Source organism: Ambystoma mexicanum, chromosome 3p (genome assembly GCF_040938575.1).
Source record: "Ambystoma mexicanum isolate Mex_15411 chromosome 3p, UKY_AmexF1_1, whole genome shotgun sequence".
Taxonomy (NCBI): domain Eukaryota; kingdom Metazoa; phylum Chordata; class Amphibia; order Caudata; family Ambystomatidae; genus Ambystoma; species Ambystoma mexicanum.
In genome coordinates, this window is record NC_090925.1 from 789,875,000 (window position 1) to 789,894,248 (window position 19,249).

At 43.4% G+C, this 19,249-nt stretch overlaps 1 protein-coding gene across 3 annotated transcripts in view; it reads left to right on the forward strand.

Annotated features, from left to right (window-relative positions):
• LOC138580891 (uncharacterized) overlaps positions 1-19,249 on the forward strand; it is a 414,120-nt gene that overhangs the window by 114,420 nt on the left and 280,451 nt on the right. The gene's annotated exons all lie outside the window — the stretch shown is intronic.

Below are 19,249 nucleotides of genomic sequence, written 5' to 3' on the forward strand. Positions count from 1 at the left end.
CCAGTCCAGAGAGAATCAACCCTAACTTCAGAAGTCCAACTCTAAATTGTCTGGGGCCTTGTACCCAAAGGTTCAGCAAAGATTCCACACAGTGTCTGAAGCTGAAAAAAAAAATGAAGGTAAAGTCTCTGGGTCCAGTGAACAGTTCCAAGTGTCTGGAGACGAGTTTATCTAGCCAGCAAACGTGTTCCCAATTTTATAGAGTGCGTGTGTAAACAAGCAATGGCAAAGCCAGAGTGTTAGAAAAGTTTGATAAAAGTTAGCAAACTTTTTAAGGGAGTTTGGGGAGCAGGTAAGTAATGCTGTAACTCGCCTCCATGTTCCGATTCTTCATGAGACTTGGCACTTCGTTTGAAAAAGGTCTGAGGTTGCTTTTCCCGCTGTCGTCCTCTGCACTTTATCCCAAGGGGTTGCAGATCTACTGTCGGTGTCTGATGCTGGTGCAAGGACTCTGTGGAAGAATACATCAAAACTTGATTCAGGGCCACTCTCAGGACAGGAATGGACGCAGGTAAGCACTTTCAGACGACGGGCACCGATGAATGGTGATACAAAGAACTCCCCTGTCGCAGTCGGGCTTTCCCTCCTACGTCTAGTCCCCTGGATGCTAAAACCAAGACAGTTTGCAGAATTAAGGCTTGTTGCACATGCTGAGGATACCCAAAGATCCAGGCTCAACTCTGTACGGTGTTGTCTGCAGCATGGTAGCCCAAACTCCTGAGCTGGTCAGCCACAGGGCGGTCCTGGGCCCTTCCGAAGGCTCTTCTTCGTAGGACTCAGAGCTGACGTCGAGAACGGATGTTCCCTCCACTCAAAGGTTCATAGCTCCTTCGCAGGACTGCTGGAGATCTTCCACAGGACAGGGCTCTACCAGGGCAGCAGCAGAAGCTGGCCACCCAGCCTTATTCCAACGGATCCAGGGTCTCCTCGCAAGTCATATACCTGGACAGGAGTCTTGGCTCCTTCGGTTTCTTCCAGCAGCCTATGGAGTACATTCAGGACCACTTGCGGCAAAACTCATTCATTCCACCCAGACACATTGACACCAGTACGTGTATTGTGTGAAAAACCAGAGGGTATTTCACAACCCAGTCCCGAAGATCCCATACTTGGGTGGCCAGGGAAAAGCCATCACTTTTGGATCCCTATCCTGGAGGTAGACAAGTGAGGGAGGATCACCTGGGTAGGGGCTCCTCCGGGACAGGGGGAGAGGCAACCAATGGTGAGACATGGTATCCCCCTTTTTCCACAGCCCAACTAACCCCCTATCTCTGTTTATTTTTGGGAAACTACGTCTCCCATAATTTTTTTGGGGAAACTACAACTCCCATAATTACTCCCTACTTTGTCTTGACGGAAGTACTGCATCAAGGAACATGAGGAATGGGGTCAGAAGGATTTACCCCCCCTGACTTGCATTGGCCCTGTGGCTGTAATGAGGCCAAGCGGAGTCGGGCACCTAGTTCTAATGATGTGCACCTGCCACTTACTCCCTGTGAAAATAAAAGGTGGTGCGCACAGTAAACTTTGAGCAAGGTGGGGTACGAGAAGGAACCGCTCTTCCTAGGCTAAGGCGATATAGGCTGTTGGAGTTAAAAGGCCCACAGGCTGTTCAACAATTGAGCAGATGGATAAAAAGCCAAGAATGCAAAGAAGGTAAAGGAAAAGTACAGGACAAAAACGCTGCCAAAGGCGCTATGTAGCGCTGCAGCCCCTAACCCCACGATGAAGATGGAAGCTTGCGTGGGGAAGTCCTGGTGAGTACCTGCACTTCCTTTTTTCTCCATTTAAAGCACTGCCTATTATGCATAGATTCATTGTTGTTTGACCTTGAATTTCACTGTTGGAATTGTCTTTAACCTCTTAAATGCCTGCCAAGGACGAGGTATCTCGTGCTTTTTGTCATTCTGTTTTGTGCGATTGCGATCCAGGGATCGCACAAAACTGTAATCCAACCCCCGGGCTATGTGAGGAGGAGGTTCCTCCTCACGTCCCGCCTGGGGGTTGGATTTCTGTCAGTTTCACGTCAGCACTCCTAATGAACTGACAGTAAATTTCACTGCGGCAGCCATTTGGGCTGCCGTGGTGAAAACAGAAGGTATGTTTCCTTCCTTTTCTCCCTCGATCTGAGGCACTATTGTGCCGTTCAGATCGAGGGAGGTGGCGTTGGAAAGGGGAAACTCTCCCCTTTCCAGTGATGCTTTTTTTTAATTATTATTTATTTATTTTTTTAAAAGCCTTGCTGGGTGCGGATCAGGCTCAGAGCGCTCGATCCACGCCCAGAAATGCTACTAGACCACCATGGATCTGATTGACGTGGGGGGGCTGCTTACAGTAAGCAGCCATCTCCCCCCCTCCCCTTTCCCCCAAGGCTTGAGGCCACATGTTTTTGGGATGCTGGGGGCAGATGGGTGTCCATGTGCCCCTAAGGGGGAGAAAAGCTTTGGGTGGGGGGTGATCCTGAGGGGTCGGGGGGAGACACTAGACCACCAGGATGGCAGTGCCTTGAAAGCGGTGGTGGCCTTCTCCCCGCCCCCACCCTAAGTGGATGGGGGCACCTCATGTAGCCTTCCCTGGGATTTCCTCCCCTAGGAGGGGGTACATGAGATCCCCCCCCATCCATTTGGCATGGGGATAGAGGCCACCAGAAATATTGGCACAGGCCCCCCACCCCCAAAGTCTGTGGCAGTACATTTTGCCCCCCCCCCGGGGGCAGGTGGGCACACACATATGCCCATCTGCCCCTAGGAAAGGGGCAAAAAAAAGAAATAACTTGTTTTGGGTGGGTGTGGGGGCCACTAACCAACCATGGATGTTTTTGGTGGAAAGGGGGGGTGGCCCTCTTTCCCCCCTACCCCAAATGGATGGGGGGCATCTCATGTAGCCCTCCCTGAGAACAGATGGCTAGTGCAATCTGCCTCTAGGAAGGAGTACTTGAGATGCCCCCCCATCCATTTGGGGTTGGGGGGGGAGAGGGCCACCAGAAAACATTGGAATGACCCCCAATGCATGGGGCAGTATGTTTTGCCCACACTAATATGCCCATCTGCCCCTAGGAAAGGGGCAAAACAAAAAAAAGAGAAAAAATTATAACCTGTTTTGGGTGTTTGTGTAGGTTGTCCACAAGAGCAACATTTCTCAAAATCTGCTCTGTGGTTTAGCCTTTTCCCTTTGCGCCCAGGTAGGTGCACCCACACATGTGAGGTACCGTTTTCATCCAGGACACCTGTGGGAACGCGTGAAGTTACGACATTTGTTGTGTTTGCGTGGTTTTCATGAAGTTTCGATACATTTGCTGCTGCACATTTCATTTCCCAAATGTGACCTACATTTTGTCGCTGCCTTAGGCACTATACATTTTTGTAACATGCACAAGTTACCTACCTTTCAAAAGGCCTGCCTGTGCTAATGTATGCTTGCCCTTCGTCACCACATTTGGTTTTCCTTATTTACACATGCTAAGCGCATGTGATTAGGCTGCAAGCATAAAAATCCTGTTACAATGGCTCAGTTTTTGGCTTTGGTTTTGCTTGTTTTGTGAAACATTATGAAAAATGTGTGATTTCCTAACGAAGAGTCGGGGGAATATAGCAGAGCATTGTTTTTCTCAAAATTCACATGAGCCATTGCTTTACCCGGCCTTTTCTGTCATTTTCCCCGTTTTTTATTTATTTTTTATTTTTTCCTAAACTATGGAATTTTTCCCTACATAGTTGTTGACTGACCTGCGCAAATCACCTCTTCCTAAACTTGGAATTTTTGTCTAATTTTCAGGAATGTATGCCTTTCTGTCTTCCCATTCAGCTTTCTTATCATTCTTCTCCATTTCGTCCACGCATGTCCTATTGGACAAAAAAGGGCCAAAATCGCCTACCTCTCACAAAACAGCTGGTTAGCTCATCAAAATGTTTTTTTTGGTGTCCACTCAACCTGTTCTTCAAAGCTTGGAAAATGGCGAAATCAGCACAGCAAACCAAGTGTTCCTATCTCTTACCACAGGCTTCTTTGTACATCATTATATTGGTATTTTGTGAAGAAAAAAAAGATTTTTGTTTATTTCCTCTAATCCCCCTACTGCAAACTAGGTGGCGTTACGACCGTCTACATCTGGGGGGGGAAAAAGGGGCCAAATTTGGCAGAGATAGCTCATGTAACAAAGTTAGAAGGGATTGAATGACGACATACCGAAATCGCCAAAAAAGGCCTTGGCATTGGGGTGGGCAGGGGAGGGGCCCTATGGCAGTTAAGGGGTTAACAAACTTGCTGCTGGTGTTTTTGTAATGACTGACGCTACGCTCTGTAACATTATCCATCTATGTTGATTTGCATTGAATGTGATGCCGCTACTCTCTTTAAAATTATCCATTGCACTAAATGTGCTAATTGTTAACTTTATTTTATGTCACTTCGGCAAAACACTTTATATTTGTCTCGGGAGGATAGCTCAGGGGAAACATGCTCACCTTAGAAGCAAGACGACGCGGAGCAACACAGGTTTGATCCCCGGGTCTGTGCTTAGAAACCTCCTGGGTAACTATATAGATTTTTTTTTTTTCTTCAAAATGCCATTCTTTCGAATGACAATTTCTCTGAAAAAAATTTGATTTGAAAGTGCCTTCGACATGGGTTAGGGTTGGGGCTTGGGTTAGAGTTGGGGGGGGGGTACACTAAAACCTTGAAACATTACATGGAGCTGTCCAGTGCTGAAATTACAGCACTGGACAGCTCCATGTAACATTGCAAAGTTACACAAAAAAAAAGCATTGAAATGCTACTTTTAACGTGTAAAAGTGCATTTCAGTTGAAACCAGTCCATGACTTTTGTTGACGGATTGGTTTCGAAAGAAATGCACTTTGCAAGTTAAATATAGCATGTCGCAGCTTTTGTTTTCGAAACTTTTGATTCGAAAATATGACTATAAACCGTATTAAGCGTGTTATAAATATCCTATCATATGATGTCATCCGGGTAGAAAAGTCATGGTATGTCACTTGCTGTGATATCATAATACGTCAATTACTCTACCTCTGACGTTTTGGTGAATCGATGTCACTGGGGAAAAAGACCACCAGAATCTAAAACCCACCCTCTATAAACAGGAATTGCTAATGAAAGGATAAGCAAAGCCAAGCTCTGCTTTGTGTGCTAGAAGAATTTCCATTCCTGTGATTGAGATATCTAAATTGTCCATTGCAGAAATGGAAAACCTTTTTTTTGCAGATAAGCAACTAGGAAGTGTTTGAAGTTTCATTGACAAATACAGCTTACAAGTCAGCTTCTTAAAGACGTCCTGTACATGTTGTTTTGCTTAGCATGTTTCTTTTTAGTTTTGGCTTGCTCCACCCATCAGCCAAAACTATTGCATTAGAGTACAGATAGAAATGTCATATGAGCAGGGACACAGCGCTTGTAGGTGTTGTATTGTTATTTGCCCAGCCATTAACTGCCCATGCTAATACCTATGGCCCTTCCCACCCAGTTCCTGCCCCTTCCCACCCAAAACACATCCTCATGGGAACTCTTTGAGCTTGATTTAATCAAGCTTTGCCATCAAACCTGGCACTCGGTGTCTAAACCAGGGCTGCCTTGAACCAATAGACTTATAAGCACCATGTGTGCCTTCACTGAAGTCCTGTTAAAAACCAGCATTGGCAACGCCACTACTGCATTCGTTTTTATTTATTGTAACCATTCTCAAAGTTTAAAGCACAACTTAGGCTGCCTGGGCATTGCAAACCAGTTGCTGTTCCCGGCAGCAATAGTACTGGTAATGCCAAGCTCTGCGAGCCCCGTTTTGGAAGGGGAGAGAGTACAAACTTATAAGAGGGGCTGAACTGGTCATATCACTGTCCAGTTAATAGGCAGGAAGGTGAGGCCCATCCTGTTGGTTCTGATATCTGCATTGCTACTATACATATAGTGGGGAAGTAGCATTGCTTCCCAGCGGGAATATCTTATTTGACTACAGCGGCCCCTTTCGGCAGGCATGCTATATCTTTACAGACACCTCCTGCACAAAACGGCATACTTGTTATTCGCGGAATCAGATAGTGGCTTCACTTCTCAGTAGGTGTGCTTTACTATTTTGAACTATTAGGTGGTGCTGAAAGCGCTAACTTTCAGCTGAACTCGTCATTAAAATAAGAGCTACTCGATTTTATAAGCACCATGCATGTATTTCACTGAGTGTCCAGTTAAAAACAAGCATTGGCAAAGCCAACAGTTTTTGTTTTTGTATAAGCATTCTGCATTTTCTAGGCTCTGTGTTGTAACCCCTCATTAGGCTGTGGTGGACCCACCGACCAGGAAGATTGCAGAGAACGAGACGACACAGGTGAGTGAAGATGCGGTCACCATTTATTGATCATCCGTTACAGCATCTCTCATCCCCAGTCCAAGAGTGGTCTTCCTGACAACTAGCACCACCATCCAGGCAAGTCACCTCCCATCAAATCCCGAGGTTTACAGCCGCAATTCTTGAAACCTTCAGCAGGTCAATAACTACATGCCAGTGACCTCATCACTTGGTCACTCACCACTACACACTGTTATTAGATGCCTGGTACTCGCACCATTTTGCACATTCATACCACTACAGTAGTGCCTAGCAAGTGCTTTTCCCTTGCCTACACAAAAGCCCAAACCCGTAGCGATGCCAGTGCTTGTTTTTCATTTGAAGTAGCCGATTATACTTTTTTAGCCGGCTCTCCCCAGGCTGAGCTTCTGATGCACGAATGTTGGCACTACTGTAATGCTATACAAATTGGGCTCTGCGTGCAGAACGAACCTTAACAGTGGAGAGTAAGGAGCCTGTTTATAATCCTGTTAAAAATGTTTTTCTGTAATAAATTCGAGCATATGGACACTGCTGAAGTCCCAATCGGGAAGGCTTCCTGCTGGGTTAAACATTACCAGACTATTGTGATGAGGTAAATATCTCTGGCAGGGATTTAATACACCCAAATCACATAGAAACAGTTGATATTCTCTGGGTTGAAAGGGTTTTTAAATTGGGTATAGATACTCGTATACCCTTCTTTTGAACCATCAGGTTTTCAAATTGGGCTTACAAGCGTAAGCACGTTTTAATTCTGCGTTGTTTGTATTTTGTATTTATATAGTGCCTTAATCCAAGGCGCTATACAGTTTAACAACAAGAATACACCAAACATAGAACAGTAGAAGCAAACAATATACATGAATTGGACCAAAAAACAGTATGTAGAACAATGTGCATATGAGAAGGAGGAGAAGGGGAGGGGGATGGAGAGGGAAGGATGAGGGAGAGAGATTTGGGAGTAAATTACATAGTAGGAAGAGAGGTCATAGGAAGGAAGGGGGGAGAGTGAATAGAGCTAAGATGGGGGTACTAGAGGGAGAGAGATATGGAAAGAAATGGAAAGAGAGAATAGGGTGTTGGGGTGGGGGTAGGGGGGGAATGATGGAGGAGTGATTTCAGGAGTTTGACTGTATTGGCAAAAGCATATTTGTTCAATATTGCAGGTGTTGTAAGGGTGTCGCTAATTATGCTCACACCAGAATAAAAAACACCCCTCTAGGGAAATAAGGCCGAAAGTCTATCTTGTAAGGAAAACAAGTTTAATCTTATAAAAATGAGGATGGTAGTAAAGGACTCTGCTGCCTGAACGGTCTTCTTCTGTCCCTCATCCGTTCCTTTCTCCTGCCGCAGTGGTCCCAGGCAGGAGTTTATATAGTTCAATCTTGCTGTAGTAGCATCTCTGGATGCGGGCTATGGCTTCATCCCAATCTATCCTTCTTCCATACAAGGGATGCTCCAAAGCCTGCCTTCCTTCAATGTCAACTTTGTCAGAGAATGCTGCTTTACATTTTGCTAGCTTATTCAAGAATACACCGTAGCTCATGCTTTCCTTCATTTTGCTACCTATGGATATTTTATGTATAAAAACATTTTCCAGTCATTCTCTCCATATTTCACTCATTCTACTCCAGTTTATGTGGGTCCTATAGGTTACCCCCACACTTAATATGTCCCATTTCTGCATTTTGTGCACCGAGCATATAAATTCAAGTTTTTAGACAGACAGTAGACATCTGGTGAGTTACTATGTGTGCTGAAGTATACAGCAGGGCAAATCGTTGCCTCTTTAGGCCTAAGAAAAGATTATCGTTATCCCTAACCGTAGGGGTATAGTAGTACACAAAAGACGGTTAAGCGGGGAAAACCAGCTTGAATGGGCAGTAAACAGTTGCCCTCAATAGATGGTGGAGTTTTTGAAGTCCCAGATGGACGCTAGATTGAGAGTTGTTATGTCGAGTAGCAACCACCCTTCAGGTTCGAAGTCGCTTAGAGAGGGAACAAAATCTCTCGGAGTAATGACTCAAGCGCCCTATAGCTAACATGGATGGTGTAATGGCATTGGGATTTACACAGGTCTCCTTTATTAACCCAAATGTCTCAAAAACCTTCTCATGTGGGTGGTTGTCTTGGTTAAAATATTTAAGAAAAAATGCTGATCTAAGTAATCACAAAAAAATATATGTTTAAAAAAAAGTCACTTTTATCGCACTGGAGGTGCTAGAAACCCATTTGTTGCTGGGTTGTGGTCTTTAGTATCTTGGTATCCCCTCCTTGTCTTGGAGATATCATGTAGTGTTGTGGAGGGGCCACAACAGGTCAGGTCGACCGGTTTCGATGGCTATGAACAATTTGGAACCATCTTCTTCAGGACAAAGGATCTCTTCAAGTGGTGACACAATCACTTGCTGTGCTCATAGGTAGTACAGCATACACAGCCTAAACAGGCTACATCGAGTCCTGTATCGTGGAGACATAATGAAACATTGCAGAAAGAGGACATGAATAACCTCTAGTTGCAATGTTGCATAAAAGACCCTTCCATAACAATCACAATCATGTCATAATAGCTATTTTGCAAGGTGTAAGTGCTCTTTTTAATTTGGGAGCATGGCCGCCTAGTAGTGGCTGGAATAAAAACCGTTGAACCCTTAGCCCAGAACACCGGAGTGGAGGACAATGGAGGGATGGGAGGGGGAGGGGGACCAAGTGGAACCAGGCTGATTGGGGTGAGTGATGTCATGGCAGGTGGGATAAAATCCCGGGTGCAGTTAAACATGTTGGGGTAGTGCCAAGTAATCAAACGAGCACGATCAGGCAGTAGTGGGTGCTGCAGCACTGTTTCTACAAATGGTAGAAGTAAAAGGACATGCTCGTTATGGCGGGCCGCCGAGCAAAAAGATGCCTGCTCGCCCGACAGCTGCTGGCATGAAATGCGGCGCTTACCGTGTGCGCAAGCAACTTCAGCAGAGGCTGTGTTGTAAAGCATCTGCTTCCGAACGCGGAAGAAACAGCAAAGCTTCTTCCGCGTGTGACGCGTTGGAAGGAGGCGTGGCTAGATGACCGGCTGAATCCAATGTGATCACCGGAATGCGAGGTGTGTGTGTGTGCGCACGTCAGCCCCAGCGTGATCAAATGACTGTGGATGTAGCCGTGGGTGTATGCTGTCAGCGGGGCCTCGAGGGGCGGGCCTAAACCAAATTCAGAAGGCCGGTGTCCTGAAAGAAAGCCAGCATGTAATACGCAGGGGAAAGGTAGGGGGGAGGAGGAGGAGGGTGAAAGGGAAACCTGAAAAAGGAGGGGGTGAGGTGGACTGTCCACCCAATGAGGCATGTGAAGGCAGTGAAGAGGGTGGGTGGGGGAACAAGCAGAGGGGGGGGTGGTGGAGGAAGGATGGCAGGGGGGGGAAACAAATGGCCAATGGCCTGGGTGTGTAAGATGACGTATACACCCCTACTTCTATCTGCAAACAAGGGAGTCAAGTGTTGCAGACCTATCCCTCGATACATGGAACAACCTAGATTGTAAAAAAAGAAATTTCAGATTGTTTGGTAAAGACAACTATAGAAGGCAAGAAGCAGGGTGTGGTCTAGGCCCATGAGTGAACGCTGAGGCCTAGAGACTCACAATCTGAGTGGAACGAGGAAACCTAAGAAGGAAAAAGAACAACAAAGCAGCATGATTGTTTACAAAACATGTAGATCAAAGAACACATAGCAACAAACGCATTCAGGATTGAGACCGCATCTAGAGAGAGTCTAATGTTCCAAGTATGATGTGGTGTACGTAGCATGACTTAGTGCTGCAGAACTGCGAGCTCCTGCCACTGCATCGCTTCGTTCAGGCCTTGGTTGCATGCATTTAGACGAAAAATCAATTTCTGTTCTTATGTGAACAACATGGCGTGATAGTTTCCTCCCCGCTTTGGCCGTTTGATTTTTTCCAGGATAGTCCATTTAAAAGACTCGGCTGTGTGACCTTCTGCCAGAAAGTGAGGGACCATTGGTGCTGTTATTTTTTTGGTTCTAATGCATGATCTATGTTCAAACATGCGTTTTTTGACTTCGCGAGCCGTCATTCCGATATATCGTAGGTTACATGGACATGTGATCATATACACTACTTCTCTTGTATTGCAGTTCGGGAAAGCTTTCTGGACCCATGGGGTTGTCCAGCCAATGTCAATGTTGGTACTGCAGGCAGTTTGAATGCACATGGAGCATTGGCCACATGGGCTGTGTCCCATAGGATGGGCTTGATTCCATATAATACTCTGTGTGGCTCGTGCTGTGCCCGTTTCTGGACGTATTGTGTTTACGAGAGTGTCTCTCAGGTTCCGTCTCCTTTTAAGCGCAAAGCACGGAGGTGCTATGTTTGATGTACCTGTATTCAGAATCGGCCATATGGATTTGATTCCTTTCTTTAGCTTGTTGAACACAGGTGAGTAACTGAATGCTGCTGTGATTATTTTGTCTTCTGTTGGTTTTTGATGTTGCTCAAGTGTGCATGAACAGGGTATATTCTTAGCCCTTTTGTAAGTATCATGTATGATCTTCTTCGGATACCCACAGAGGGTTAGTTGATTTTTAAGCATTTTTGCCTGGTTGATGTACTCATCAGTTTATTTATTTAAATTTTTGTAACGCGCCAACATGCCCGTGGGCCTCAGGGCGCACATTGAACAAAACAAGACGAGGACAAACAAGCAAAGTGCAAAAAGAGAAATGGGACAGGAAAGTATTCCAAGTTGAATAGGTGAGTCTTGACGGCACGTTTGAACGCGGTGTAACGCTGGATCTGACGTATACCTGCTGGAAGTGTGTTCCACAAAAGGGGACCCTGAGCATCCAGTGTTGTGCCACCAAATTTGGCTGTCCTAAATTTGGGATAATTGAGAGTGACCGCCAAGGAAGAGCGAAGGTTCCTCACGTTGGGTTTGATGCCTATACGGGATGACGGATAGGTTGGGCTGCTAAAACGGAGGCATTTATGGGTCGTAGTAAGCATCTTCTGCATTATGCGGTGTTTAACGGGTAGCCAGTGGAGTCTTTTCCTAAAAGTAGAGATGTGTGTGCGACGTGACTGATTGAAGATGTTACGCACGGCATTGTTCTGTGCCACCTGCAGGAACCGAATATTGGAGGCTGTGGTGCCCGCCAAGAGGCTGTCACAATAGTCCAGTCTTGAATTTATCAGTGCAGTGGACAATAGAGCACAGTTCTCTTCCGATATGAATGGACGAATATATCCAATTCTCTTGTTTATAGCACTGCAACTAGATTTTATGCTAGAAATATGGGGTTTCATGGAGAGTACCTCATCAAGAACTACTCCCAAGGTCTTAACTTTCTTTTGGACTGTGATGGTGTTGTTGGCAATATGAAAAGAGGCGTAATAAGGATCCAGTTTTGCCCGGGTGTTTTTAGATGCCACAATAAGGAGTTCATTCTTTTTATCATTGAGGGCCAAGGAATTACAAGCCATCCAATCTTGTATGGCTTTATATATTCGGTTAATAGTTACCGAGTCACTACTGTATGAGCCACTCAATTGAATAACAACCTGAGTGTCATCGGCGTAGTTTGTATATTGCACTCCTAGTTTGTTCAGAAGATCGAGAAGGGGCCGGATGTAAAGGTTGAAGAGCAGTGGCGACAGATAGGAGCCCTGAGGGACACCACATGTCTGAGAGATAGGGGAAGATTGTTTATCACCCACGCAAACCCTTACCATTCTGGGACCCAGAAAGGAAGCGATCCATTTGGATGCGATTGCAGGGCAGTTGGCGACCTTTCCGAGCCTTGACACTAGTAAGCTGTGATCAACTAGGTCAAAGGCCGCGGAGAGGTCCAATAGCATGAGCAGAGCAGCTTGGTTTTTGTCAGCTATGCTAGCAAGTGTAGATTTAAGATCAAGCATAGCTGTCTCTGTTCCATGATGAGCCCTATACCCCGAGTGCCCAAGATATTGTATTTTTCAACATGGGCCTGTAGCTGTAAGTAGGCCAGTTTATCAAGTATCTTGAGAACATAGGGCACATTAGTTATGGGTCTGTAATTGTCATTATTAGCTGGATCAAGGCCTTCTTTTTTCAGTAGAGGAGTGATCCATGCCGACTTAAGCATGTCCGACACCAGTCCCTCATCAAAAGAGAGGTTAACCAGTTTGGTGATCCATGGGACCAGGGTCTCTAATGACTCCTTAAGAATACTGGTGGGGCAATCATCTGCTGGACAAGATGTGGCTTTGAGATCCTGAATGATTTTGAATACTTCCTCTTCAGTGTAGTGCGTGAAAAAGAATGGAGGGATAGTATTTTCACAGGTGTTGGGTGTGGTGGTATCAGGAGTGGGTTGTGTAATGACTACGTTATCAAGGGCTTTACTGATTTTTTCTTTGAGAATCAATCTAGAGTATAAAGGCATCATGAATGCCCTGACACCACTTATCATCCTTGATAATATTGTTCGTAGGAGGAGGCTGATTTTGAAATTCCGCTAAGATTTTAAATAGCTCCCCAGTGTTAGATTTAGCGTTCACTATTCTGTCATTATAGTGTGTGGCCTTAGCTTCAGTAATGAGCTTTTTATAGTTGTGGACAGTTTTTTTCTATTTGGTTAGGGTATTATCACTGGGGTCTTTTCTTCAAGCTCTTTCAAGAGCTCTTTTTCTTGTCTAGCTGTGAGAATTTCATTATTGAACCACGTGTTCTTTGTGGTTTCAGTTTTTATTGCCTTTACTGCAGTTCTGCTGCAGAGGGGTCTGTAACGCAAAAATTGGCCAAACGGAAGATTATCCTTCAGGGATTGAGGATGATGGCTGGAATACGTCAATAAGGCATTTTTGTCAGTGTCTTTTCGATATACTTTTGAGATAAGTCTTCCTTTTGAGGCTGTGATGGATAGATCAAGGAAATGGGTGTGTACCCTGTCTTTTTCCATCGTAAACCGGAGATGAATGTTCTGTCTGTTGATCCAATCAAGGAATGCATTTACGTCTTCTTCGGTGCCTCTGAAGATGACAAAAATGTCGTCACTATAGCAACGCCAGGTTAACAGTTTGTCTTTGAACGGGTTGGTATCTGGATAAATGTGTTGGATTTCAAAGGAGTTGACATATAGGTTTGCCAGGCTGGGTGCGAAAGTCGCACCCATGGCAGTGCCTCAGATTTGTTGATAGAATTGATCGTTAAACAGAAATTCTTTGTTAGTGCTATCTCAGCCAGGGAATGGATGAAATTTGATGGTACCCCAAGGAGATCAATTCCAGAGTCCAATAGATCTTTGTGTGCTGCCAGTGCCAACGAACACCGCAGAAGTCTGTAGTTCATTTTTAGCACAAGCCACATTCTTGGGAAGAAGGGGGAGTTTTGCATCTACCGTACTAAGATTTTACAATGCATAGTATCTTGACAATACAAATGTATCCATCTAATAGTTATTGTGCTTTATATTTAAACAATAACTGCCTTCTTCAGTGCCTGCCCATGTCTCTGTATGTGATTAGATCTGCATGAGAGAGTCTTCAGAGTGCCCCTCCTTCCCCCTTATCCATTATAGCGCCTAAAAGAGGTCTTGCCTAATTCTAAAGCGCTTAGGGGTGCGGGAGGACCCTGGTTCCTTCCCAACATTCCCCCTTTTTGTTACTTCTACAGTAACAAACTCATCCCCACCCGACATCTCTACAACCCCAGAAATATCAGTTTGAGTTTCGCTGTTTATTATTTATTTTTTATTTATTTACATAACATTAACAATTCTGAAAACAAAAACATTTAGGTTACAGAAATAATGTACATGTAAGCAGGAAACGGCAAATACATATAAAACAATACCCAACCACAACCCTCCCCTAATTAAAAAAAAAATTAAAACTTCGAATTAATAAAAATCTGTACATTTTCCTCAGATCTTGTCATAAGCGGTCAGTTTGTTTTTCAGCTTATAGATCATCCTTTCCACCTTTGAAAGTTTGTGTATTTCCTCAACCCATTCGTCTAGTAATGGAGCTATCTTAGTTTTCCATCCTCGAAGAACCAGGCGCTTGCCTACAATAGTGCCCCTGAACAGCCATTTCTTTTGAGCTGAACTCAGTTCATTTAACTCTGTATCATCTCCTATTATCAATGTTTTGATATCCAGATCTACACTCACACCCAGAATTTTAACACGAGCCTCCCACACCTCTGCCAAAAATCCACAGACTCGTACACAACTCCACAACATGTGTTGCATGGAGCCAACATCCTGTACACAGCCCCAATATTCATCTGTATTTGACAGACCTCTTTTTTTTCAATCTTTCTGGACACCAATAAACTCAGTTCAGTATTTTTATTTGTCAAGATCGCTCTCCTAGATTCACCAAACATAAAAATACATTCCTGCACATATTGTGCCAAATCTCAGATGAGATATCAAAATCAATCCTCCTACTCCATTCTTCTCGCAGTCTGTCATTACCGTGATAGTTTGCCACAAGCATTTTATATAGTCTGCTAGCCTAGCCACCCTCTCCCTCTTTAGGTTTTGCCAAAAAAATTTCCAAATCCAGAGTATTAGTCCAATCGACCTTACCAACCGATTTCTTTAAACGCCTGTAGGCAGTTTCTGAAAATCCCCCAATGTCCCACTTCTCTCTTGCCTCATTCGCTGAAAGTCATCTACCATCCTTTCCAAGATCACTTATCCTTCTAATTCTGCATAGAAACCACTCGGGCCAGAAAAGTGTTCTAGCATTGTCTTTAATCTTTGTGTTCAGCCAGATTGATGCCCGATAACACTTAAAAGCATCTGTCCCCAACAGCTCTAATAAATCGCACCATGCAGTCCGCAGAAATCCTGTAACAATAGATTTGCTACCACGTTCTTTTAAAATGGTAGTTAACAGAGCCTCCGGACCAAGCGGTCCATAGGCATTAGATTCCGCAATCGCCCATGGGTCTGGCACCTTACTCAAAAAGGAATGAATGACTGGGCCGAAAAGGCCAAGGGATACGCTTTAAAATTTGGAACCCCCCCATCCGCCTTGCTCAACAGGAAGCTGTAATTTCCACATTTTAAGCCTAGGAGGCTTCCTATCCCAAATAAATTCCTGCATCATGCGTTACAGTTCCTTCCAGGACTGATTACTGATTTTCCAGAATAACATGCCAGTTATGTAATTTACTTTGGGAGCCAAATTCATTTTAAGGGCGCAGAGCGCCAGATTTAGGAGTGACCATCTTTCTAGATCCATTTTGAAGACTTTATTAATCTCTCTCAGGTTTTCTTCAGCCATATTACAAACAGACGGCGTCAACTAGATACCCAAATAGCGCATTCTGACCTCACACCACCTAAAACCCAAGCCAGTGACTAAAGCTTTATTACATCTATGAGCGAGTGGCAAGACCTCTGATTTCAGCCAATTAACTTTGTAACCTGATGCTTCGTGAAAGTTAGTCAGATGGGAGAGAAACACCAAAATTTTGAAGGACAAGTAAAATATTGTCAGTATAAAACCAAACTTTCTGCATAACACCCCAACAGCTGACACCAAACTTCCTAGGTTCACACTTGAGAGCAATAGCCAACGGCTCGATTGCCACTATAAACAAAAGTGGTGAAAGTGGACACACCTGTCTGGGGCCACGCTCGAGACGAAAGGATTCTGATATAACTCAATTCGTTTTCACATCAGCCGTTGGTTTAGCATACAACAACTCAATCCATGAGATGAACTCATCACCAATATTTATCTCCTTCAAATCTGTATATAAAGTATTCCCAGTTTACTCTATCAAATGCCTTTTCGGCATCAAGGGAAAATACAGCAGCATCAATATCACAATAATTTGCTTTTTACATAGTATGAATTAGTTTGCAGATGTTGCTGGAAGTGCTCCTGTTTTTTATAAAACCAGATTGCTCGTCGCCAATCAATTTAGGAAGAAACTTTTCAATTCTCGATGCCAGAACCTTAGATAGGATTTTATTGTTAGTATTAATTGGGCTAATAGGGCAGTAGCTAGATGGTTGATTGCTGTCTTTGCGCTTTAAAAAAAAAAAAAAACTGAGATCGTAGTGTGACTCGTACTCACAGGTAGCGCCTTTTCAATTTTACTCACCAAAAACATATCTTTCAGTAGTTCAAAAGCCGAATTTGGAAGTATTTTATAAAATTCAACCGAAAGCCTGTCCGGGCCAGGGGATTTACCCGTATTCAACCTAGAGATAGCAACTTTCAGGTCATCAATTGACAGATCTGTACCTAGAAGCAAACTCAGCATATTAAATCTTTGGGATCGCTAGAGTCCTAAAGAATTCCCTCCCTTTTCCAGAAATGCCTGACTCGTTACGATATAAATCCATATAATATTGACGGAACACCATATTTATCTGTTTGGAGTCAAATGTGATCCTACCATCATATTCAGTGATTGAGAAAGAAAAACTCTGAATCGGCCATCACTTCAATCTATACGCAAGCCATCTGTCGCATTTTTCACCACTTTCGAAATAAGCACACTAAGAATAGAATAGACTACGTTCTGCCTTCAATGATAAGATGTCCTCCATCTCTCTTTTTAGTTTCTTTAATATCCCACCTTTTCTAAAATCAGTCGGGTCACGCATTAAATCCCGAGAGATTTCTCGAATTCTCTGATCAAGTTCATTTCTCGCTTTATCTTCCTTTTTCTGTCTACTACTAGACACAATCCAAGACAAGTTCCTTGCATAGAACATTAGAAAACCTCCCAGAAACTTTCTAAACCATAGTCGCTATTACGATTCTCCTCAACAAAGTAATTGGCTTCAGGCACAATTTTGTCCAATATTCCGTCATCCAACAACATTGAAGTATTTAATTTCCGTGAAAATGATCTACAACATTCAAATTTTAGTTTTAGATGCATTGTGATCGGAGTATGTCGCTCACCAAAATATTCCCAATATCACAAGAAATGAAACTCTGTCAAAGCCCCACCAGTGAAAAGCATGTCTAACCTGGGATACAATCCATGCGCTCCTGAGAAAAAACTATATTCACGCCCTCTGGGATGTACTAGGCGCCAATTATATTTTAAGTTCTGTTCATCTAAAAGTGCCATGAGTGCACGATAACAAGGGTCTGACTGACTAGCCCTTCTAGACAAGCTTCTATCAAGTACTGGATTTAAAATAGTATTAAAATCACCCCCAAGCAGGATATTTGGTGACTTCAAATCTTGAAGTGTCTGGGCAACCTTTCTAAAAAATGAGCCGTCATCCACGGAAGGCGCTTACACAATGCATAAGATCATTAGCTCACCCTGATTCTCAATCAACAAAGCAGCCATTCTTCCTTCATTGTCTGCACATTCTTTAAAACTTTTATGGGTGCCTTTTTACGAACCATTATAGCAACCCCCCTTGATCTAGTTGAGTAAGAGCAGCCAAAAGCAAAACCAACCCAGTCTCTCTCCAAGCCTTAATGTGAGTTTCTTGCAAAAAGCAAATGTCTGCCCTCATTTCATCCAGGACGGTAAAAACGTTCCCTTTTTTTTTTTTTTTTTTTTTTTAAGGAGATTTGTTAATTCCATTCACATTCTAAGACGCCACACACAAATCCTCATTGTTCTTGCCAATGGTCCTCACGGCCATCGCTTCACTTTCACCAGATAAAATTAAAACAAAATATTTTTAAAAAAAAGCAATTGAAAAAACACCCTTCACAGAAAAAGTTGACCTAGACAACAACGAACAAAACATTAATGGGAACGAACTCTAGGACCTCTCCCAAATCCCCAATAGAAGTCGAAGAATAATACAAGTCAGTAGAAGAAGGTAAAGTATACTTTGTGAACCCCCGTGACCTTCTCCCATCCAACAATGGATGCCGTAATGTAAATCATTAATATGCCCAATCCTCAACATAATAGTAATACTGAAGCAGTTCCTTGATGGAGTGTATGCTCGACCTCTGACTTCCCTTATGGTTAACCACCACCAGTAATTCATTCCATTCCCCATGTACAAAACATTAAAAAGATTTAATGCTACTCAGTCAGCAACCTCCAATCATGCTCAAAAATACACCTGGTTACATTCCGTTGCCCATCAAAAGTATGAGTGAAGTTATTAGTATTGAAGTGAAATACACCACCCCTCAACCATCGAAAGCTAGTGACGAAGTTCAGTACCTGTTTGAAGTATATGGTCATTACTGAATGTTCACACATACCACCCCACTAGATAAATACCATTCATCTGCACCCACTAGAACCACATATGCTTGTTCGTGTAAATAACTTATCATAGAAGCTAGTTGTGAAAATAAATAACTGACTTGAAATTTAGGGATCACCCCTCAAATCTAAAACTTACCAGGCCACAATTCAAAGAACAACCAGCATTTGTGTACAAAGATACACTAGTGAAATATAACCCCCGCCCAATATCTCATTAGCCATACACATCTTGTTCTCTTTACAAAACAATTAGAACACTAAAAGAAACATTTTATAAATATAAACTATTATCCAATGTCACCCCTCATCCGTTCAATCAACATTAAACCATTAGTCCGTTTGAGAGATGCAATCTAGAATTTGTAGTGGCAAGTAGACATTAGAGGCGGAAATGGGATTAAACAATAATGCAGCCTAAGTAGAGATCACTCTTAAGATTCCTTTTTAAAGTCAATATTTGCAAAATAAACTGAGGAAATGAGTAAATATGTAATGGTAATACCATCCCAACCCGGTGACACAAAAGAAGGACCTTGGACAAGCATGACAAAGCTCACAACGTTGTGTATACACTTTTTATTTTTTTTATTTTAAGAACAGTCATAACGTCAAATGATGCTTCTATGATGCTTTACCATTCGGAGGAGGTTCCGAGGTAGAATCCGTCTCTCATAATTTTCATCATACGAGAGCCGGCCAC